Source organism: Malaclemys terrapin, chromosome 13 (assembly GCF_027887155.1).
Source record: "Malaclemys terrapin pileata isolate rMalTer1 chromosome 13, rMalTer1.hap1, whole genome shotgun sequence".
Lineage (NCBI taxonomy): Eukaryota > Metazoa > Chordata > Testudines > Emydidae > Malaclemys > Malaclemys terrapin.
In genome coordinates, this window is record NC_071517.1 from 27641132 (window position 1) to 27665174 (window position 24043).

General features: G+C 47.9%; 1 pseudogene; it reads left to right on the top strand.

Annotated features, from left to right (window-relative positions):
- Window positions 1-292: 292 nt before the first annotated feature.
- Window positions 293-19158, top strand: LOC128847885 (tripartite motif-containing protein 10-like; annotated as a pseudogene).
- The last annotated feature ends 4885 nt before the right edge of the window (window positions 19159-24043 follow it).

Here is a 24043-nt window from a genome sequence, read left to right on the forward strand (position 1 = left end):
TAGTTTAAGGTTTTGCATTCTTGTTTGTTTGTTTCCTTCCTCACTTTTACTTTCATTCCCTTTCTGCTTCTTCCCATCCCACTGCCCCCATTCCTTGTGTCACATAATTCCTTCTTCCTTCTTTTTTTATGTTCCTCCAGCTCCTCCTCCCAGCCTCTCCTTTTCCTTCACCTCAGTCTGCTCCTGTGGGCAGCTGATACAAGGTGTAACAGGAACCTCCCATTACCAGCAAAACCATTTCTGATGCAGAGCAGGAGGCAGAGAGAACAGAAGCCAAGAGAGCCGAGCAGCCATGGCCTCTGTGACACCCGTAGAGGAAATTGAAGATGAAATCAAATGTCCCATCTGCCTGAAGTATCTGACAGACCCAGTGTCCATACACTGTGGGCACAACTTCTGCCGAGTCTGCATCACTCAGCACTACGAGACGTGGGCAGAGGGGGACTATGACCCTGTATGCTGCCCCAACTGCAGAGCCCTCATCCGGAAAGGGACTCTCCGGCCCAACTATCAGCTAGCAAATATAGTTGACAAAATTAAACAAATGGATTTAAAACCAGGAAAAGAGAAATTGTGTGAGAGACACAATAAAACCCTGGATCTGTTCTGTGAAGAGGACGGGGAAGCCTTGTGTGTGGTTTGTGAGAGATCCCCAGAGCATGGTGCTCACACAATGATTCTCATGGAGGAGGCTGCCCAGAAATACAAGGTAGGAAACAGTCTGGATCCTGGTTAATTCAATCCTTCCCTTTTCTGACTAAGCCTCTCACATCCACAGACTCTCCCACTTTCCCAGATTTTCTCTGTCTCTTGCTCTACCTAAATCTCCCCCTCCCTCTGGACAGGTGCAGGGAGCCCTGGCTACCGATCCTGCCCAACCTCTTAACCCTGCACCGTTCATTAGAGAGATGTGGTCACTAGAGCTCTGTGTGAGGCACTTTCCCTCACACACAGGACTGAAACTGGAGGTATCTGTGCTGCTGCCAGGCCAGGAATGGAGGGAATGGGCTTCTCCCATAGGCACTGACTCTGTGGGTGCTCTGGGGTTGGAACACTCATGGAAAAAAAATAGTGGGTGTTCAGCACCCACCAGCAGCCCCCCAGATCAACTCTTGCCCCCCCCAGAGCATCCCACCCACTGGTGGGCCCCAGCAATCAGCTCCTCCCCCTCCCCCCAACACCTTCTGCCCACTGCAATCAGCTGTTCAGTGGCATGCAGTAAGCCCTGGGTAGAGTGCAAGGAGCAACGGTGGGGTGTGCTTGGGGGAGTGGCCAAGAAGAGGCAGGGCAGAAGAGGCAGGGCAGGGTAGAGCAGGGGTGGGAAGAGGCGGGTTGGGGCTTGGCAGTAGGGGTGGAGTGGGGGCAGGGCCTGGGGCTGAGCAGGAATCAAGCACCCCCCGGCAATTCTGAAAGACTTTGGTTGCTCCCACCACACCCCTTACAGGCCAGGCACTGCCAGCAGGGCATTCACATCCATGGTAAGCACAGCAGCCCTCAGTGTTGTATGGAGCATAAGTGCAGGAGTGGACTTAAGATCTCTTACCTAGAGATCCATCTCTGGAGTCACCTGATTAAAAGTGACCCTCTGGTTTCATTATAAAAGAAGTCAGCAACCAAAAAGTAACACTCTAGCCCAGAGGATTGAAAAGAAAACCTTGAAAATGTGGCCCAAGCAGAACAGATACAGTGACATGTGCCTGAGTCTGTCGAGAGCCTGAGACAAAAGCTCTGAGAAGAGGGAACTGTCTCATGGATCTCAATGGGGTGTTCACTCCCAGAACTACTGTTCTGGGGGTCCACCTCTCCCCAGCCTGTGTGTGGCAGGAAGGAAAGAGATCAGTGGGCTCAGCAAGAAAATACACATGATACACAAATCTGTGCTGGCAGCTTGGCTGTCCCTGCCCCCAAAGAGCTTGTAATCTATTAAACTGAGTAGACACAAAGAGAAGGTGGGAGGGGGCAGCATGTCCCATTTGCTCTCCCTGTCTGAAACACGGGTTCTGTTCACATGGTGCATTAAATAGACCAGAGTCATTTACTCTCCATCCCGGCTGAACTGAGCACATAACAGGATCAGAGAGGGAGGGCAGATATGGCTGTAGGACACCTTTCCACCTTTGGTGGAATCTGCTCCTCCAGGGGCCTGGCTGGGTCGCTGGCTTCAGGGGCTGCTCTAGCTCCCACTCTGCTTCCAGGCAAGAGCTAACAGTCTATCCAGATAAACACACACCAAGGGGAGGTAGGAAGCCAGCTGGGAGCAGCACGACTCCTTTGTTCTCTCTGTATAAAACATACTGTGCAGGGGCTGTAGACATTTTTCATTGAACAGGCAAAAGTGAGTTACCGCGCCCCTACTACCTATTCCCATTTATTCCCATCCCCCACTCCTCTTCTCCCTAACAACTCCCCTCCACACACCTCCACAGGAAGCATTTGGATGTGTAATTTATTTATTTTTCAAAAACAGTTTGGCACCTTCCGAATTTTTGGCTGTGCTCAGATTGTATTTCCCCCAAATAAAGAAATAAAAATACTCCTTTGGCAGAGGCAGACAGTAGCAATACCCCCCCTTTGAAATTTGTGATTTCTGCCAAGAACAGCATTAGTGTAAATGAGAATCAGGCATTTAAAACATTGATTCCAGATTAACCACCTTTCTAGTATTTAAATTTAATATCACTCCTTAGACACACAGTCCCTGCCCCTGCAGACTCAGCATCACAGGCAGGGGTGCTGGAACCAGGGAGGGGGGACAAGAGGCCCATGGACCCCTCACTTTCAAAAGTGAGAGGGCCAGAGGCAATGTCTTTTGGTGGGCATGCCGGGTCAAATGCCCCCCGCCAAATTGGCCTGCCCGGGGTGGGGTGGGGGGAGAGAGGGGCTTTGTTCTCCCACTGCCCCTGCCCCCTGCCCCTGGCATGCTCATCCCCTGTTCCTGGCAGCTAGGCCTGGGCGGGAAGTGGAAGGGGTGGGACCAGCAGCTTCTCACAGCAGCTTACCCTGCCCGGGCCCAGGGGCTAACAGCCTCCCCCTTCCCCCCTCGCAGCTAGCCTCACTATCTCAGACAGCTGCTGCACTTCACAGAGTCAAGTACCCAACCCGGAGAGGACACCCTCAGCCATGTGAGAACCCACTCCCAGCCCAGCCCAGCTACCAGGCAGAGTGGCTGAAAGTGCCGGTGGCACAGCAGGAGAAGGAAAGACACCCCCTTGCAGTTAACGTGTGTGGTAGAGCGTGATGGATCCAGGCTGGGCAGAGGAAAATCGGGGGTGGTCACGTGTCCTCCCCTTTAGATTGTGCCTCCCCAGAATGGCCATGCCCATCCCCTTTTTAACATGGGCATAGTAGCCTTGGGCAGGTGTGGAGTGTTGGTGGCAGGGTGATACGGTGAGCAGCTCACCTGCCGTGAAGCACATCCCCAGCCTTTTCCTGATGGTCCTCTTCCCGGAGCCCCCTGCGCCTCCTCTTTCCCGCAAGGCCCCACCCCCTGGCCAGGCCAGAAGCTGGAGCCAGGCCACGGTAAGAGCCACCCAGGGAGACTGGGCTGCTGTGGGGAGCCCTGCACCCCCCAACACCAGCACAGGGACTGATTTTTGGGACCAACGTCCTATTGGGACACTTTTCTGAAAAGTCTCAAGAGCTGTAATGTTACCAGTGAGCTCTCACACAGTTCTGGGAGGCATCCACTACAGTCTATGTTGTCCTCAGTGCAGAGAAACTGGTCAGCAGAGAAACCTCAGGCGAACAGGCATCTGGCTTATGTTCTACGAATAGCCAAGGCTGAGTTTACAGGCAGCAAAGGGAGCAGGAAGGGAGAAGAGGTGTGGGGAGCACCTAGAATCTCTCAGCTGTTCTGTGAAGAGGATTAAACCCCCATGTGTGTGATATGTGACAGATCCCGGACTCACACCATGGTACCCATAGAGGCCTGCCCAGGAGAACAAGGTAGGGCACCTCTGTCCAGTCTATTTCATTCTAAATAGAATTTTAATTACAAGTTATTTCACCACAACTTGCCAGTTATACTTGATTTTTCCCTACTACAGCTACTGATGTAACCGCATCATTCAACTCTGTCACACCTTAAGTGTATGAAAAATGGCATTGAAAGAAATGTACAGGGCAATATGGCAAAAGAGGCAAAAATGAAGATATTAAAGATTACGGTTGTGGGAAACATTTCTCTGGGGAGCTGAAGCTATTTCAAATCTAGTTCCAACTCAACTGACGCTGTTAAATGATCAGTTAGGTTTAAATCACATGAGCTGCAGGCCAATCTCTACGGGTTACAATCTGTTGTTATTGTTTCTGATTTGTATCACAGTGTTTATTACTGTTATTTACATAAATGTAGCCCCTAAAGACCCCAAACAAGATCTGACTTCCATTGTACTTGGCCCTGCACAAAACCCAGGGAGGGACAATCCCTGCTCTGAGCAGTTTACAGTCTAACTAGACAAGACAGAGAAAGGGTGGGAGGGGAAACAGAGGGACAGAGAGGAGCAGTGACTTGCCCAAGGTCACTCAGCAGGTCTGTGTCAGAAGTGGAAATAGAACCCACCCCTCCCAAGACTCAGAGCCCTAATCACTAGACCAGTAGTTCTCAACCAGGGGTACGCCCTGTCGGTGTGCAGAGGTCATTCAAGGGGCACATCAACTCATCTAAATATTTGCCTAGTTTTACAACAGGCTACATAAAAAGCACTAGCAAAGTCAGTACAAATTAAAATTTCATACAGACAATGACTTGTTTATACTGCACTATATACTATACGCTGAAATATAAGTACAATATTTATATTCTAATTGATTTATTTGATAATTCTATGGTAAAAATGAGAAAATAAACAAACTTTCAGTAACAGTGTGCAGTGACACTTTTGTATATTTATGTCTGATTTTGTAAGCAAGTAGTGAGGTGAAACTTGGGGGTACACAAGATGAATCAGACACCTGAAAGGGGTACAGTAGTCTGGAAAGGTTGAGAGCCACTGCACTTGACCATTTTTATGACCCACCAGCACTTGGCAGTGATGAACTGTGGCCACTGGAAGTGAAAAACTCTTTGATAAAGGTCCCAGGCCCAGCAGGGTGATGAGGTTTCCCACTGGGATTCTGAACTCCCATGCTGCTTCATGAGCATTTAACTCCGATGATGGTCTGCACTAGAGGAGGTCACTGTGCTAAACACTGTGTGGACCCCGAACACCTTGAGTCCGCCCACAAGAGGGCTCCAGAGAGCGCAGGTCCATGCCAAATACCATTGGGATTAGACTGGATTGTAGCAAAACTAACCCCTGGGCCATGCTGTCCTGTGCCAGTCTGAACTGTTTTATTGTGTGTGTGGGCAAGGACCAGCCAGAGTGGTTCCAGGAGTCACATAATGTAGCCTTTTGAAATCTCCCAGAATCCATTGCTTCTTTGAGGCTTTCTAGGGAATCTTGGGTAGCTAGCCAGAGGGAATTGCAAATGAAAATGTTCAGGACAGCATTTGGTCAAATCCCAACAATTCTTAATACAAACTAGCCCGTCAAAGAGGGTTTGCCCTTGTGCTTACATAAGCAGGGAAATGGGCCCGCTATTGTGGGGAACTTTCCTGGTTTATACACTACCCTGGTGAAGTGGGCTAGCGAAAGGATCTGAGTCCTCGCTCCCCCTTCCTTTGCCCAGAGGCCTGCCTGACCTCAAGGGCTCCCCTTCCACTCTCCTGTGTGGCAGAGTCCTTGTAACCCCATCAAGGCTGGGCCCAGGATTCCTGGGGGCTCGACCCACAACCTTGTCGTGGTCACTTAGGGCAGGGGCTATGGTGTCCCCACTCCGGGGTGCTCTGTCTGCACTGAACACTTCCCTGACCCACTGATCATAGTTCAAAGCAAATACAATTTATTAAACAACAATTGATTAAAAAAAATAAGGAAAATGGGAAAGGTAAAAGGAAAACACATCATCCCACTCTGTTGCACAGAGACATCACAACCAGCAATCTCTGGAATGCAAGGGCAGTTCACAGTCTGTTCCTCACACATCCCAGGCCTTCTTCTCAGGCCCTGGCAGTGCTGCAGGGATGCTGCGGGTTGGATACTTGCTCTGGTGGTGGCCACATGCCCTCAGGCTCTAGGTGGCAGGACCCTTCTTCCCAGCATCAGCCGCTGCCCCCCTCAAAGTCTGACCTGCGAGGCCTCTTGGATGGTGGGGTCTCCCTGCGCTGAGCCTGTGGCCCAGGGTCCCCCCTCACTCTATCCAGCTGGCTGCTCACCGCACCCGGCTCCGGACTGCTCCAGCCCCAGCTCCAGCTCCACTCTGCCTCAGCACTGATGCTGCTTTGCCTCCAGCCCAGGGACTGCTTTTTCTGCCCCCTCTGGCTCTGGCTGTTTCAGTTCTCCCAGCACAGGACTGCTCTCGGGGCTGCTTCTGTTGCTCTGCTCCCAGCACGGATTTGCTCCCTGGGGTGCTTCTCTGGCTTTTGTTGCTGCAGTCCTGCTCTCAGCACTGACCTGCTCCCTGGGCTGCTTCTCTGGTTGGCATGACTCTGCTCCCAGCTCAGCTCAGGACCCTGCTCTTTACTTAGCTCGACCCCACTCTGTCTGATCCAAGCAATTCCAGCTCGCTCGTAGGACGGGACCACCCTGGCCTCCCGACTCCCTCATTAGCCTGCTCACTCTGTCAAATAGGCTGACCTGGAGCATTGGCCTTTCCCCATTTCCCCTCGGGACTGTCAGTCTCAGGGAAGGGTCCTGATTTCCCATCGATCCTTCCCCTTTCTTTTGGTACTGGGAGCTAGCCAACCAAAAAACCAACACTGAGTTTTAGTAAAGAGCCAACGCTCCCCTTACATTTAGACCAGTTCTGTCCAACCTGTATAATCCCCGGGGTTTAAGGGTTGAAATTCAATGGGAATTGGGCTCCTTTGAGAATCCCAGCACATGTTTCTAACTCCTGTATTTGTCTGAGGTTTGTATCACTTTTTAAGCAAAATCTTATTCTTATACCACCATATGAATCCCTTTTCCTGTTTGTTTAACTCACTGAAGAAAGAGGACAAATAATTTCAAACAGTCTCCCAGTCTCCATTAATGAGATTTCATTTCCTTGGTGTCTCTGATGTCATAAACCTAGTAGGGCCAAATGTCTTGGCTTGGGATGGACAAACACCCTCCTCCACAAACACTTTCAAGCTCAGACCACCCAAATTGTTTTATCTCTTCAGGAAAAGATCCAGGCCCATTTGGAGACTCTGAGGGAAGAGAGAGAAAAGCTGCTGGGATTTAAAGCGACTGGAGAGGGAAAAAGTCAGAAGTATCTGGTAGGTTCCCATTGGGACTAATCTGCAGGGACTTGCGGTGGGGCGTCTGTTTGTAGGCAGTTCCCTCTGTGGCCTTGGGGAATGTGGACTTCTTTCTGTTTCTCCATGACCATGGGTGGTTGTATTAGAGTTGTGTGTCTGTACACACACATACACACACACAGGCCCTGAGAAACCCTCTTCCACATCATATTCTGCAGAATCCAAGACAATCTAACTCATTCCAATCAATCAGTTAATTTCTAGTCCTTGTTGCTTTCACAGAACTCCCAAGGTGAGCGGACTGTGTCCCATACAGGGCTCACTGCCCATGTCTGCAGGCATTTCTTGGGTTGTTTATTTCTTTTTCTCTCCTGGCATCTCCTTTCAATGTAGTGCTGAGTCCTGCCTGCTGCTGCTCTGGATCAGGATAGCCACAGGCCTCTAATCACACAGTGCTCTGACCATGTCAGACTTGGAAACATCCCAGAAAGAGATATTAGGGCCAAGTGGGATGGTGTTAGAAAATCCTTTCCTTAGTATCCACAGAGTATAGGCAAGTGTTAGACATCTTATTGCAAAGAAATTCTCTCTCCTGCACACTCAGAACTCCAAGAAAGGGCCATAGCTTCTTTCTCTAACTCTTACCTCTCCTTTCCTTAATAAAACTCCAACCAGATGCAGACACAAACCGAGAGGCAGAAGATTTTATCTGAATTTCAGCAACTGCAGCTGAAACGAGAGCGACTCTGCTGGCCAGGCTAGAAAACCTGGAAAAGGAGATTTTGAAGATACAGAATGAGAATGTCACTAAACTCTCTGAGAAGATTTCCTGTCTCAGTGACCAGATCAGTGAGCTGGAGGGGAAGTGTCAGAAGCCAGCCAATGAATTCCTGCAGGTGAGACTGAGTTAGAAAAATCCCAGATCCCTGCAAAGGGACAGCACAGTTCCTGAATCATGGGCACTGGAGTCCAGCAGTCAGAGATCACAGTGTAATTCAGTGTGTGCATTCCTGAAATGTGAATTACGGATGTGCTTTGAAGAATTACAGACTCATTTATGTCAGAGATGACATTAAGTCAGCGGATCCATGGCTCTGGAGCCAGGGCAGTGCCTCTTTTCCTCGGCTGAAAAATCCCTTCCCTGGGATCCCTAGTTTGTGGCAATCGTGTCATGTGGGACTAAGGTTGTTTTTCTGTCTCTCTCCCTTCTAGGATTTCAGAAGCACCTTGAACAGGTACGTGGCTCTTTCTCGCTCCCTTATGTTTCATTATCCTATGAAAGGGCTTGGGGAGCATGTTGCCTCCACATTTCCCCTGAGCTCTACAGCAAAATGTGAGGCAGGGTCACATTTTGGAAACAAATCTCAGTGGTGAACTTAATCCTGAGGTTCTCACCCTTTTATAAAGGACTCTGGAATTATCTATTCAGTGGGAAAGATTGACCTAAAGTATTTCCTGCAGATGTGACATCATTGAGGGACTGGTTGCCTCACAGTTCTGGGAATGCAATAGAAGCCTTTCACCTCTAGGGCACTAGTTACAATCATGCCCTTGTCAGCAGCGTCCAAGCAACTTTTCCCTCTGGGGACTGTTGGAGACCTGTGTGAAATAAGCTGGTATCGAGGGGTCAGGGAGAGGTCTGAGGTCTCAGTCTAGTTCCTGAAAGAAAGATCCCATAACAATATGCATGCAAGAAACATGGGAACATACCAGGATTAGCTCATGGAGACGAAGGAGTGAATTGGTCATGGAGATTCAATTCCCTTTTTATCTGCAGATCTGCTCTGTCCAGACCAGAGTGAAAAACATAAGTGGGGCCTTTGGGGGAAGGTTGCACAGACATGGCCTATGCTGCACCTGCTCTGAGGCTGAGAGAAGTGGGGTAATTCTGACTCCAAGCCCCATAAAGCATTAGCTTCCCCAGTAGCAATGAATTATAATGAGTCAGTGAATGAAATGTAATAATGTGAAATTCTCTCTCTCCAGGTGTGAGAAGGGGAAGTTTCAGCAGCCAGTGGAGATTTCTCCTGAGCTGGAAAAGAGACTCAGTGATTTCTCTCAGAAAAATATTGCTGTAATGGAGACTCTGAGAAAGTTCAAAGGTACACAGAAGGGATCTAGGAGGAGAAATCAGTATGTGGGTCTTCAACTGTGGGAGGAGATGGTCTCTGGGCCAGTTGGTTCATAATCTATTTAATAAAAAGGGAGAAATAGCTGAATTGAGCAGATATAGCAGGGACCCATCAGCAAGGGTGTATTACCCTGATTCACTCTATGAACTTTGGTAAAATCAATAAGATAAAAATATAGCAAAATTTGGAGTACCTCAGTTTCTCTCTCTCAAGTACAGAACTGCAGGGCACGTGCTCCAGAGCTGTTTAGCCTCCCCATATACTGCTGGTCTCTCTTCAACTGTTTTTCTCATATAATTAAAACATAGTTATGTCAGTTAAAAGTGGGACTGCCATTATGGATATGACAGCCTGAAATCTCATCTCCTATATACTTTCCAAAAACAACAAGGAGTCTGGTGGCACCTTAAAGACTAACAGATTTATTTGGGCATAAGCTTTCATGGGTAAAAACCTTACTTCTTCGTTTTTACCCATGAACGCTTATGCCCAAATAAATCTGTTAGTCTTTAAGGTGCCACCAGACTCCTTGTTGTTTTTGTAGATACAGACTAACACGGCTACCCCCTGATACTTGACACTATATACTTTCCCTCTCCAGACACTTTCTGCTGCAAACTGGAGACAGAAAGAGAGAAATTACTACGATCCTTCAGACCAGGTGAGATTTCAGGGGGAGATTATCATTCCATTAAGAGAAAAAACACATGAAAATATAGCTACAGTTACAAACCAAACCAACACTGACCATGACACATGGTTCTAAAAATAACATGCAAACATGAAATACTAAGAAGATCCCAAGGTGAAGTCACACAAACGGTTGTGGAAGCAGAGAAAAGAACTGACAGAAGGGAACTGCAATGCATGATGGTTGTTAGCAAGAGTCAGGCTTCGTTAGCAAGAGACAGTCTTTGTTTGCAAGAGTCAAGCTAGCTGTGACCCTGATAACCCTGATAACGCGAGATTTGTAGAAGCGAGGATTGTGTGAGGATTGTGTGAGACGGGTGAGAAAGAGCTGTGTAAGAAGTCATTGTGACCTCAGTATAGATAAGGTGTAGAAGACCTTGTGTAGATAAGGTATAGAAACTAATTGTATGTAGGCAAGAGTCAAAACAAGTAAGGAAATGAGATATCAAGATGGCCTATGTATAAACAAAATGCAGCTGTCCCTCATTATTTCTGTAATGAAAGGTATAAATGCTTGCTGTAATTAGTTACCAGAGAGAGACCTACTTGCTCTCTCCTCTGCACATGTGAGAGTTAATAATAAAGCCTCTGACTTGCTGTACCTAAACAAAATAGTGAGAACTCAGTTTTTCTCCGACAATTTGGGGGCTCGTCCGGGATGGCAACGCCCACTGAGGCAACGGCAGCTGCTACGGATCGTTCCCCTTCGAACCCCATGGCGCCACAATAGAGGTAAGAGACCTTTTGAAATCTCTATTGGGGTGTCGGAGGAGGACTGTCCGTGGGGCCGTCTGCCCCTGTTGGGCTCACGCCATCCGAACTTATTGACTGTGCAGCAAGGTCAGATGCTGAGCGGCGTAATAGGGGAATTGTTTGCCGCCCCCTGTAAGCATATGCTAGGTGCATAGGGTTTGCACCTGTATTGAGGAGTTGTTACTGCCTCAAGAGGGGTTTTTACCGCCTCAAGTGATGCATCAAGGTACTTGGGAATAGTACCTGGAGGTACTCAGGAGTAGTACCTGGTAGAAGGCCTTGGTATGTTGGTGTGTGTGTGTGTGTGTACACAGTGTGAATTGAGTGTTACCGGAAGACGCCCAGAGTACTCTGCGAAGTCTTTTGGCTTGTGACCAGAACTACTCTAACGCAAGCCCGGTAACTAGAGGATCTTTTAGGAGATCCGACCCATGTAGGTTGACTCGGCCTGGCATCGTCCGGCGAGGAGGCTACCTGGGTCTAGGAGTGTGTGCACCCATCTTCCCTCCCCTTTTCCTCTCCGTGTGAGCCACTGACAGTCTGACCATCTCACTGGATGCAACAGAGTAAGCGGCGCTTTCTCTCTGAGATTAGCCGACGCTCTTTGCTGAAGGGAGGTGTAGGGGGTCATGGCTATCCTCGTTAGTCACTCCTGTGTGAATACCCTGTAGGGAGAGTCCTTAGTTTATGAGCCGCTAGCGCGGACAGGGCATCCTTCCCCCTTTGAGTGTGTGATTGGAAAATGGGTGGGGGACAGTCTAAGTCTTCCCTCTCACCCCCTAAGGGTACCCCAGCTTATTTCATGTACGTACATTATGGCCCGAAAACCTGCAGGTATTTAGATAATTGGAATCTTTACACGCGTGCAAATCCATCTAAACAATGTCCACTAGAAGGTACCTTTGATTTAGACAAACTTAAATACCTTAAAGAAACTCTGGCTTCACCAAAAGCCTCTGTTACACAGTGGGAGCAATTTGTCTGTTGGTGGGAGGAAGCAACAAAGAGACTCCACGAGTCTCGAGTGCGGAGTCTAAAGGACTCCCAGGAAAAGTTAAAAGCCCAAGTGCAACATTTACAGCTTAAATGCAAGGCATCCAGCTGTTTAACCCCTAGAGCGATTCCTTCTGCTCCTGTGTATCCTAATCCTGTTCAAGCAATTCCTTCTGCTCCCCTTTATCCCCAATTAGTTAGGTCTGACAGTGAGGAGGAAACTGCTGAGGATATTTTAGATTTCTTCAGTAACATTCAGCAGCAGCAGCCCGTGCTGCCTCCTCCCCCTGCACAGCATGGGTCTGCTAACGAATCTCACCCGGCAGTGCCAGTTTCACCACTGCATGTATCAGCTGCACACATTGTTCTCTCTTCCCCTGGGAGAGAAGCCTCCTCTTCACCACAAAGAGGTGATTCTGAGCCTCCCAGTAGCTCCCCTGATTCTAATCCCTCTGAGGAAAGTACCCGTTATCTTACTAGAAGTGTGGCACATGCACTCCAGATTCCTTTAAGAGGCCTGGAACTATTTCTCAAATGCGTACTTTTCTTGGCATGACTGGGTACTGTAGACAATGGATTTTAGGCTATGCAACAATGATTAAACCCTTACAGGATCTGACTAAGTCAGGTACCCCTGAGCCTCTTCCTTGGTCTCCAGAGGCTGAACAAGCTTTTGTTGCTATCAAGCAAAGTCTGTCCAGTGCACCAGCCCTGGGACTTCCTGATTATGCTAAACCATTCACTCTTTTCTGTCATGAGCGTAATGGGATTGCTTTGGCTGTATTAACGCAAAGGCACGGAGACAAACACCGTCCCATTGCTTATTACAGTACTGCCCTAGACGCTGTGGCAGCTGGATTTCCCCCTTGCCTGCGTGCTGTAGCTGCAGCAGCTCTTGCTGTTCAGGTATCTGAATCTATTGTCTTAGGATCTCCTTTGATTGTTGCTGTTCCTCATGCTGTGGCTGCTCTCTTGTTAAAATCTAAGACACAGCATCTATCCACTTCTCGTCTTACAAAATATGAGCTTGTCTTGTTGTCTTCATCTCATATTACTTTGGCTCGTTGCCCTGTTCTAAATCCTGCCTCCTTGTTGCCTGGGCCCAAAGACGGAGACCCACATGACTGTGTGTCTGTGACATCGGTTCTCTCTCGTCCAAGAGATGATTTACTAGATGTGCCTTTGCAAAATCCTGATCTTATTTACTTTGTAGATGGTTCGTGGTTCGTGCTCGCGAGATTCTAAGGGCAAATTGGTTGCTGGTTATGCTGTGTGTTCTGCACATGCTGTTATTGAAAGTGCTTTCCTTCCTTCTGTGTTTTCTGCTCAAGTGGCCGAACTTGTGGCTTTAACTCGAGCCTGCATTCTCGCTCAGGATCAAGCAGTTACAATCTATACAGACTCTCGTTATGCTTTTGGAGTGGTACATGATTATGGGTTGCTCTGGAAGTATAGAGGTTTTCTTACATCCACTGGTTCTCCTATTAAGAACAGTCTGTATGTCTCTGCTCTTTTAGATGCTCTTTTATTGCCCAAAGCTATAGCTGTCGTGAAATGTACAGCTCACCAGACCCCTCATGATGAAGTTACCCGTGGAAATGCTTTGGCAGACTCTGCAGCCAAAGCAGCGGCCCTTTCTGCACCTCAGGCTGAATATACTTGTGCTTTGATTGAACAGCCTCCACTAGCCTCCCTTGAGGATCTGGCCAAGATCCAGGAAGCAACACCGGCAGCTGAGAAACGTTTTTGGAGTGCTAATGGCTATATTCTACACCCTGATCATCTTTGGCATGCCCCAGCTGGTCGCCTGGTTGCACCGAAGATGCTAATGCCCTATCTTGCTCGTGTATACCACGGAATGGCTCACGTGAGCAAAGGGGGGATGGTTGCTGCAGTTAACCGAGATTGGTGTGCGTTCGGGTTCCCAGTCATTGCACATCACTACTGTCAACAATGTGTGATTTGTCAGCAGCATAACATTGGTAAAGCTGTTAAAGTTAGGCAGGCAGCTCACCCTCCCCCTTGGGGACCTTTCGTAAATATTCAGATTGATTTTATTCAACTGTCTAAATGTTGTGGCTATGAATATGTATTGGTTTTGGTGGATGTATTTTCAAATTGGGTTGAAGCTTTTCCCTGCAGGAAAGCAGATGCCAGGACTGTTGTGAAACTTCTGCTTAAAGATTTTGTACCACGATTTGGCATCCCTGTGAGTATCAACAGTGACCGTGGAACTCATTTTACTGGACAGATTGTAAAAGAGTTATGTGCAGCTTTGCAGACTCAACACAACCTTCACTGCCCCCACCATCCGCAGTCTGCTGGGACAGTGGAACGCCAGAATGGAATTCTGAAAAATAAACTGGCCAAGATTTGTGCTGAAACAAACTTGAAGTGGCCAGATGCCCTTCCTCTGGCACTAATGAGTATGAGGGCCACTCCCAATCGAAAGACTGGACTCAGCCCTCATGAGATTCTGACAGGTCGCCCGATGAGACTACCAACTGCGCCCCCACTGACCCTAGCTCAGATGGACATTCATTTAATGGAGGACACAATGCTTAAGTATTGTCAGGCACTAATGAAATGTGTTAAGTCTTTCTATACACAGGTGAAAGAAGCACTACCCAAGGATCCTGTGCAGCCCTGCCACTCGCTGGAACCAGGAGACTGGGTCTACATAAAGGTCCATCAGCGAAAGACTGCCCTGGCTCCACGCTGGAAAGTTCCTTTCCAAGTCCTGCTAACTACCAACACTGCTGTGAAGTGCCAAGGACTGCCCACCTGGACCCATGCTTCACACTGCAAAAAGACCCCTCCGCCTGGAGAGGATTCTCCAGCTGCTGATCAGCCTATTTCTCCTGCTAACTCTGCTGTGCCTCCTGGACAGCAGGGAAAGAGGACAAGGTGAAGTGCTAGTAACCTCTCCCTTGTCCACTGACAGATCTACTGTGCCTTTGAATTCTTTTACAGGAATCACACCAGTACAGGGTGAAGTGCTAGTAACCTCTCCCCGGTATTATGGTGAATCACAACTGCTTTTCAAGAAGAAAAGAAGAAACACTCACTCTGCTGAAACCACCAAAGTCCAGAACTTTCTAACTACAAAAGACATTAAGAACTGGCCCTGGTGGAAGAAACGAAGTATTGTTTATTGGCAAGGAGGGAACTGTGGGGAACATTCCTGGGAATGTGGGGTCCAGTGGTGGGGTGGATTCTTTCCAGGATCAGGGCTTTGTGCTTATGGACAGGTACCTTCAGGATGCACTGCCCTCCCTAATTGGCTTTCAGATGATAAATATCAAAAACGCCTTGCCACTACAAAGACTACACCTACCACTAGTCCCTTGACCCTTGCCACCACCACTGTAACTTATCCAGATACAAACAGTACTACACATTCCAATGATGAGAAATTGGGCCAACTAGAGAAGGCCATAGGCCTTGTTTCTGGAGCACAACTAACCCAGGTACAGGCTGGAGTTGGTGAGTTACATGTTATCTCCGCCCTTAGTTCTATGACCCAGAAGTTACTGACAGAGATGGTATTGAATATCACTGAGGCTGGGAAGGCATTGCAGTGGGATCTAGCATGCTCAGAGATTCAGGATTTCTTGAATGACCAGCTAATGGCCATTCGGAATGATCTAGAGCACCAGGCTTGGCCCACTGCCCTTACAGACACGTCAGGAGTGCCATCTGACCTGTGGCCATGGAGACATACTTGGAAACTTTCTGGGTGGAAGTGTGGACGTTCTCAGTGCTCCTTCCAAGCATATGGACCGGTACAGGGGGTGTGGGCTCCCACATACCGTATCCTGCCAGGTCCATGGGGAGGATGCATATGGGATTGGGTAATTCATCGAGACATCTGGGAAATTAGACCACCTGGTATGCCCAATCGATTCTTAGTTAGTGCTCCTAGGATTACACCTGACATTTGGATCGGGTTAGGTAACCTGTGGACATTCTGCCCATTAGAACCCCCACAGCTTCAGTGTACACGTAAACTGAAGCCAGGAGAAGTTGTCACTGACTATGACTACGTTTGCTGGGAGGGTAGGGGACAAGGAACTACCCTGAAAGGACACTTACTCTTCCAAGCTAATGATAGCTGTGTGTATGTTAATGACACCATATCCCAAGACATACATTTTAATCTCACTACCACTGCAGGCAATCATATCATTTACTGGCCTGCAGATAGAGTTTTTCAAGTAGCCCTTAGGTTCCAGATACCCTTTAATTGGACTAGCTTACTATCTGATAGATTTCAAAATTTGCTTTCATTGTTACCTGAGATTCAGAAAATCTCTGAGGTACAAGGACAAATTCACATGCTTCAAAATGTATATCAAGTAGAAAAGTATGCCTTTCACACTGCTTATAGAGTATCTACCTTATGTACGAAATATGATGTATTGGTCTTTATGACAAAGGCTGTACAACAACCCCATTATAGTATTGCTAGGGGAATGTTATTGCTTGTATTGTTATTAGTTAGTTTAGGATTATGTTATTGTTGTTGTAAAAGACGTAATAATAGTAATACCTTTCATGTTCATGCTAATCATGCATTATCATTGCATCCAATCAAAACCCCTAAGGTTGAAGCATCTGATTTAGAATCTGAAGTCCAGGACTTGATGCAAATAGAGATTTGAGAATGTTTGTTGTACTAGAAGTACAAAAGGGGGGGGTTGTGGAAGCAGAGAAAAGAACTGACAGAAGGGAACTGCAATGCATGATGGTTGTTAGCAAGAGTCAGGCTTCGTTAGCAAGAGACAGTCTTTGTTAGCAAGAGTCAAGCTAGCTGTGACCCTGATAACCCTGATAACGCGAGATTTGTAGAAGCGAGGATTGTGTGAGGATTGTGTGAGACGGGTGAGAAAGAGCTGTGTAAGAAGTCATTGTGACCTCAGTATAGATAAGGTGTAGAAGACCTTGTGTAGATAAGGTATAGAAACTAATTGTATGTAGGCAAGAGTCAAAACAAGTAAGGAAATGAGATATCAAGATGGCCTATGTATAAACAAAATGCAGCTGTCCCTCATTATTTCTGTAATGAAAGGTATAAATGCTTGCTGTAATTAGTTACCAGAGAGAGACCTACTTGCTCTCTCCTCTGCACATGTGAGAGTTAATAATAAAGCCTCTGACTTGCTGTACCTAAACAAAATAGTGAGAACTCAGTTTTTCTCCGACACAATCCTGATACCAATTTCAATGGTGCGTCCATCCATGCACCCACTGATGACCAGAAACATTCTCACTGACCAACACACACTTACCCTGATGTTTCTAGACACATTCAGATGTTTTTGAAATATTCAATTCAGAGGGTTGTGACATTCCTCTCCTTTCCCCTGTGTGAGGGGCTCTTTCCCATTGCTCTTCACCTGCATCCCACCTTTCTCCTCAGCTGTGGTGTGCTGAGATCTCTGATTTCAATTGCTTGCTTCTTTCTCTGTTAGAGAGAGAAGGTCCCCCTCTCATGCTGACACCTCCTTTCTCCAGGGGCTGGAGAAGGGGCTACTTCTCCTAATGCCACTTCTTAGTTACCACTCTTTGGTTCTTCCCCAGTGCCCCATCCCCTTCTCTTTTCCCAGGCCAGGGAGAGAAGGGTGGGCTTAGTGTACAGCTCCCCCGGGTTTATATCTGTTACCTCAATCCTCTTCAGGTTCAGACCTTCCTCTCTAACTTTCAGAGGAGCAGCCCCAGCAGGGAGCTGCAGCAAGGAACAGGGGAGAAAGGCAGTTTCTGTAGCCCCCACAGCAGCTCCCAGCAGCCAGGGAGATGAACTGCCAGGGCATCTCTGGCTGGCCTCAGGCGCTCAGGGCAGAGAAGCAGCTCCCTGGTCTGGTGGTGTAAATCAGAGACCGTGTGCGCTCATCTCTGTGACCCCTTTCCTCTCCTGACTCTTTGCCGCCTGAGCTAGAGCAGGGAAGGGGGGATCTCTGGGATCACACACCAAGGGGGAGCTCTGTGGGAGATTTTCCTTCAACTAACAGAAAATTGCCATGGAAACAACTCTCCCTCATACCAATAACCAGACATATTCTCACTGTCCAGCCCCCGAACTGCCTTCATTGTGACCTGGTCATTTGAATTGACATCGACAAGCCTTTCTAATTCAAGGCAGTCAGTGGAGAGATCTCCCTGCTCCTGGCTGTCACATCCTTCCCCTTTCATCTGGGGGGAGACTCTCCCCCCAGCTCTTCTCCAGCAACCTACCTTTCCTTTGGGCAGGGCTGAGCTCACCTGCTTTGTGGGTTGGGGAGATGGTGTCTCTCTAGTGCTGTCACCTGCAGCCCTCTCATCTCTCTGAGCTGGGAAGGGGCTGCCCCAACCAATGGCACCTCCTACTTTCTGACCTTGAACCACTGGCTCTTCCCCAGTACTGCATCTTCACCTCTGCTCCCTGGCCTGGGAGTGGAGGATGCATTGAGGAGAGGAAGCTTCCCTTTGGGGTTCAGAGTTGGTATCTGCCTCCTATTTGTCTTCCTAATAAAAAGCTTCTGGTGCCGTCTTTGCTGTGTTTCTGCTGCTGGGAATGAAGCAGCCCGAGCTATGGAACAGGGAGCTGCAGCATCTATAGCCAAATTAGGAAGTACAGAAGTGGTTTCCACTACCCCAGCTGAAGAACTGCAGTGACATCTCTGCTGAAGCTCATCCAGGATCCCAGCCAGAACAGGGCTGCCTCGGAAGTGTGAGAAATGGACCAGGCTGAGCTCTGCCCCTAACAATCTGATTCTCTCTCTCTCATCAGTGAATGTGACTCTAGATCCAGACACGGCTCATCCCGTCCTAGTCCTGGCTGATGATCAGAAAAGTGTCAGATGGGGAGACACACGGCAAGATCTACCAGACAATCCTAAGAGATTTGACACTGAGCTCTGTGTGCTGGGCTGTGAGGGATTCACCTCGGGGAAACATTCCTGGGAGGTGGGGGATGAGGGACACTGGGCTGTGGGGGTTGCCAGAGAATCTGTAAGAAGAAAGGGAGGGATCAGCCGTAACCCTGAGGGGGGGATCTGGGCTGTGGGGCAGTGCGGGGGTCAGTTCAAAGCTCTCATCTCTATGGAGACCCCACTGCCCCTGAGCTGGGTTCCCAAAAGGATCCAGGTTTTTCTAGACTATGAGCAGGGGCAGGTGACATTTTTTGATGTTGATAAGGAGGCCCCGATCTTCACTTTCCCACCAGCCTCCTTCACTGGGGAGAGAATCCGTCCCTGGCTCTGGGTGTGGGGATCCCAGCTCAGAATATTTCAGAGTTACAGGGGGAATAGCCATTGGGGACCCTGAAATCATCCTCTCTAGCCTCACACACCCTCACACACCCTAGTCACCATGACCCTGGAGGACTTCTCTCTTCCTCAAGACTTTCTGCAGTGCAGTCTCAAGGACCCTGGATGCTCCATGGGCTCTCAGGTCTGGACTATCAAACCACAGGGATCAGGGAGAAGCCAATATCATCACCCCAGGGATTGTCTAATCTGTGTCTCATTGTTCTCTATGGTCCAGGAGGATTCTGGGGATCCTGGGTCACAGAGTGTCATGGAAACATGGGAGAACTAGGCCAATGGAAATGAAAAAATTGGCTTCTCTAGCCACAGTCATCCTAGTGCCTATGACCTGGGAGGACAGTCATCTAACTAACCCCTCACTCATCTCTGACTGTGGAGGACTCCTGTCCTCCCAAACCCCAGTACCTCATCTCCTCACTCACTGCCAGGAGCAAAAGAGATGGGAAGGGGGAGGCGGTGAAAAACTCTTGGAGCTGCAGAAGGAGTAAATATACCAGGAGGGGCAGGGGTAAATGGTCAAAACTGATGGAGTTTCAGGGTCAGAAGTGATGTGGGAACTGGTGCCTTAATTAATAGCTGGGCTGGGGAACAGGCAGATGTGGGGTGGCAGGAACACAACATGAATTAATTGGGGTTTGGGGAGTAGCTGGAGACTCTGCATCAGCAGAGAGAACCTGGGAGAGGGAGACCCAGGGACTGAGGAGTGTGACCTACAGGCCACCAGGGAAGGGATGCTGCTGTAGGAAGGAGTTGGGAGTGGTGTGATGTCATCTGGATGAATGTGAGCTGGCTCTTTGGAGGGGAGAGGGACATACAGGGCAGGTTTAACCAGAAAGAAGAGACGAAATGAAAGTGAAAAAAATAAAGTGAAACGAGTAAAGGGAGAAGCCTGAGGAAAGTGGCAAAAACTGAAATGAAGAGTGAAAGCAAAACAATCCTGAGAAGGGAAAACGCTCAGAGGACACAGAGGGGAAAGGAAAAACTCAGGGGAGAGAACTGGGAACCTGAGGTGGAATGATCTGTGAATGTGAGTAGAGAAGAACTAAGGAGACACAGAGACATAGATGGAAAACGTGCTATAAAAAACGATGTGTAGAACTGGATAAAGTAAAAGGAAAGGGTGAAGAAAAGAGAACACAAGAGGGATACGGAGATTTATAAAATGCTGCTGAAAGTCAGACTGGGTATGAAAATTCCCTCTCAGCTCCTTTTGAGCCTGACATATACTTAAGAGAAATGAAGCATATTTTTCCTTGTTTATATCCCAGTTGTAATTTTGAAGGCAGTCATGAGATTCCCCCTCACCCCCAATGGTTGTGTCACCCCAACATCAATGAGGGTGTGTATGTGTGTGTGCCAATCTGATGATATCCTGAGCTTTACTGTAATATGTTGCTATCCAGCCTGCACTCTGTGCCATGAGCTTTATATAAGGTGTATGTCAGGAATTGTTCAGCTGTGCTCTGGAGAGAGCTGGTTTGGTCACTTCATCTCTCAACCACCAAACCTGCCAGTGTGACACAAGCAAACAAAATATCTGGCAGATATTTGCAATGTGGGACACTTGGGTTTTATGGCTCATCACACCACAATCAATAGCCCATAATGATTGTGTGAATTAAATAAACTATTTAAAAAGGAAACTAAAATATATACCAAATGGGGGCACACATTTACCACTCCCACAGCAACAGGGTTTGTATTATGACCTCTCTGGTTCCCTACACTCATCCCCACCACTGGAATTTCAAGAAGAATTACTATTATGTGTGAGGACCAACCACTGGAGAGGGATTTGACAGACACATTGGCAGTGGGTTACACAAGGGCCTACTAGACAGCTTAGAATATTAGCGATCAGGACACTGGGGTTCTCTTCCTGGCCTCAGTGTGGGGTAATGATAGATAACCATATTATTTCTATTTTATACATTCATTCTCCCAGGCAGTAGAAGGGAGTGGCCATTGTGCAGTGGTGAGTAGTGACAAGTAACCAGATCATGTTTATTATCTTTTGTTATGTTAGAGCTGAAAACACTTCTTTCCTGGGTGTCTGGCTGCTGAGTCTTACCCACATGCTCTGGGTTTAGCTGATCGCCATATTTGGGGTGGGGAAGGAATTTTCCTCCAGGGCAGATTGGCAGAGGCCCTGGGGATTTTTCACCTTCCTCTGCAGCGTGGGGCACGGGTCACTTGCTGGAGGATTCTCTGCACCTTTAAGTCTTTAAACCATGATTTGAAGACTTCAATAGCTCAGACATAGGTTAGGGGTTTATTACAGGAGTCGGTGGGTGAGATTCTGTGGCCTGCGTTGTGCAGGAGGTCAGACTAGATGATCATAATGGTCCCTTCTGACTTTAAAGTCTATGACTCCATGACTTGTGGTGGGACAGCATTTCTGCCTGCCTTGCATCACCTTAACTCTGCCCTCTAGTGACTCCAGACAACAATCATAGGTCTTGGATTAAGGCATGTTAGTGTGTGTGGACCCAGATTAGATGTAAATGATATTTAAAGACACATTCATTTTTAGTCCTCCACATCTGTTGACTGATTCGGTGTCTCCGGTTTTATTTTAAATGCCGCAGTAGCATGGAGCTCTCTTCATAACATCCCCAGCTCAGATTTCCAAGAACTGCCTGTTATTTTGCAATTTGGGCCAGACCCAGGGAGGGACTGGGTCCTGAGTCTCTTTGTTATGAATTGTGGGTGCTCAGCAGCTTGTGAAACTGGGCCCTATATGTTTATATGTTTAAATGTCTTGTTGTAAAGTTACTTCGCTGAACAGTGGGAAAGGGCCAGGTTCTATTGCAGGGTCTGGGGCTGAATCCCAAGATATTACAGCTCATCTGAGGGAAGAATGATATTGATGGGTCTCTGAGGATATAATAATAAATATCACCTGTTTTAATGATTCGTATGCTAACATGAGAGTAGAACACTCACTAATGACCCCCTAGAAGGCAGTGGTTGATGGCTTCTTAGATTCTTTGTCAGAAGTGAAGCCCAGGGCACAAGGAAGTTGGAGAGATTCCATCAGAGACACCCAGAGTGAACTTCACTTCACTGAACAAATCCCAAGTCCTTGGTCTCTCAGCGGGTGAAGTGAAGGGCAGGGGACTGGACACCACCCCTCCCCCTGGGCTCAGGCATGAGACTCCCAGCACAGAACCGCCCCCACACTCCTCACCCCCAGGCAACCTCTTCCGCAATCTGTGCTCTGCAGCCACCATGCACCAGCTGGTACTTCCAGAACCTTCTCCCATGGTGCTCAGGGGTGGGTGTCCCTGCTGACAAGCTTCTTCATAGATTCCAAGGCCAGAAGGGATGATCATCACCACTTAGTCTGACATCCTGGATAGCACAGCCCGAGAACTGTCCCCAAAGAATTCCTAGAGTGGATCTTCCAAAAAAAAAAAATCCAATCTTATTTGGAAATTGTGTGTGATGGAGAATCCACTGCAATCCTTGGTAAATGATTCCAATGGTTAATTACCCTCACTGGAAAAAATGTCACTTTATTTCTAGTCTGAATTTACCCAGATTCAACCAATGAATTTTGTTACTTTGAGAAACAAGTTAGCAGAGGATGGTTTTGTTCCATTTATCTCTGAGTTATCAGCTCAGCACTTTTCCACTCTACCATTCCCTTCCCCTCCCCATACCTCTGACAGAGAGTTGAAGATTAATGGGGTGGTTTATGCCACAGTTTTCAGGGTAACTGCTCCCTTATTCACCCCTCTTCAGTCCCTCCAGGGGACCTACTTAAATAGTTCTTGTGCCCATCCATCTCCTCTCTTGGTCAGAGACCCGCATCTCACTCACTCCAGTCTGGGTGTTTTAAGGCTGCCAGCTCCCTGGGTTAGACTGCAATAGCCCCAGCAAGCCAAGCTGCCTAAGCAGGCCAGCACCTGTACTTTGCTTTCTCCTCCAGGGCTATGAGCAGCGTATGCCCAGCAGTTACATGTTACCACCCTGCTCCTTCTAAGCCAGCACATTTATTCTCAAGGTAAAAGCATTACTGAGTGAGCATCTGAACACAATAAAAGAATCTACACACTTGCTAACAGTTTATCACGTCACCCACCAGTGTTATAGGCCAGTCTTTTGGACCCTTCTGCAAAGTTGAGGCCCCCTTGGAGAGCTGGTCCTGTCCACAGCTGGATTGGAAATAAGGCCTGAATCAGTGTAACCTCAGGATCTTTATCCAAATGTCCTTTCTTTGTTTCTTGGTCTCTGGAGAATCCAGTTTGAACTAGTACATGAACATCCCCAGAAAGTGGTATGTCTTTGGAGGGTTACAACGTGGCTGATTTGCCTTAATCACCCACCCATAGTTTTTAGTTCCTGGAGGTGCTGTGGTAGTCTGCTCCTGCACGGAGTAGAACACAATAATGCTGAAACGATTCATTGAAAAAAATGGACCCCCAACAATACACATGAGGTTCCAATATCTGTTCCAGTTTACACCAGCTCTTCAGGCCAAGCAGGTTCCACCCAGAAAGAGGCAGGGGCAGAGCAGATCCTAGAACTGAAACGAACTGGGCATGAAAGAGCAACGAGAGCACTTAGTATTGTCACAGGATGCTGCAGGTGTGAAAGAGAAAACATCAGTTCTTCATCTAGAAACACACAGAGATATTCTAGCTGGGGGTCTCAGTGCCAGGAGGACCAGAGCAGACTCTTCCTTCATCAAGTGGTAGCTGAACCGACGAGGGGGGAGGCCATTTTGGATTTGGTTTTGGTGAGTAGTGAGGACCTCGTTGAGGAAGTGGTTGTAGGGGACAACTTGGGCTCCAGTGATCATGAGCTAATTCGGTTTAAACTAAATGGAAGGAGTAACAGAATTAAATCAAAGACTAGGGTTTATAATTTTAAAAAGG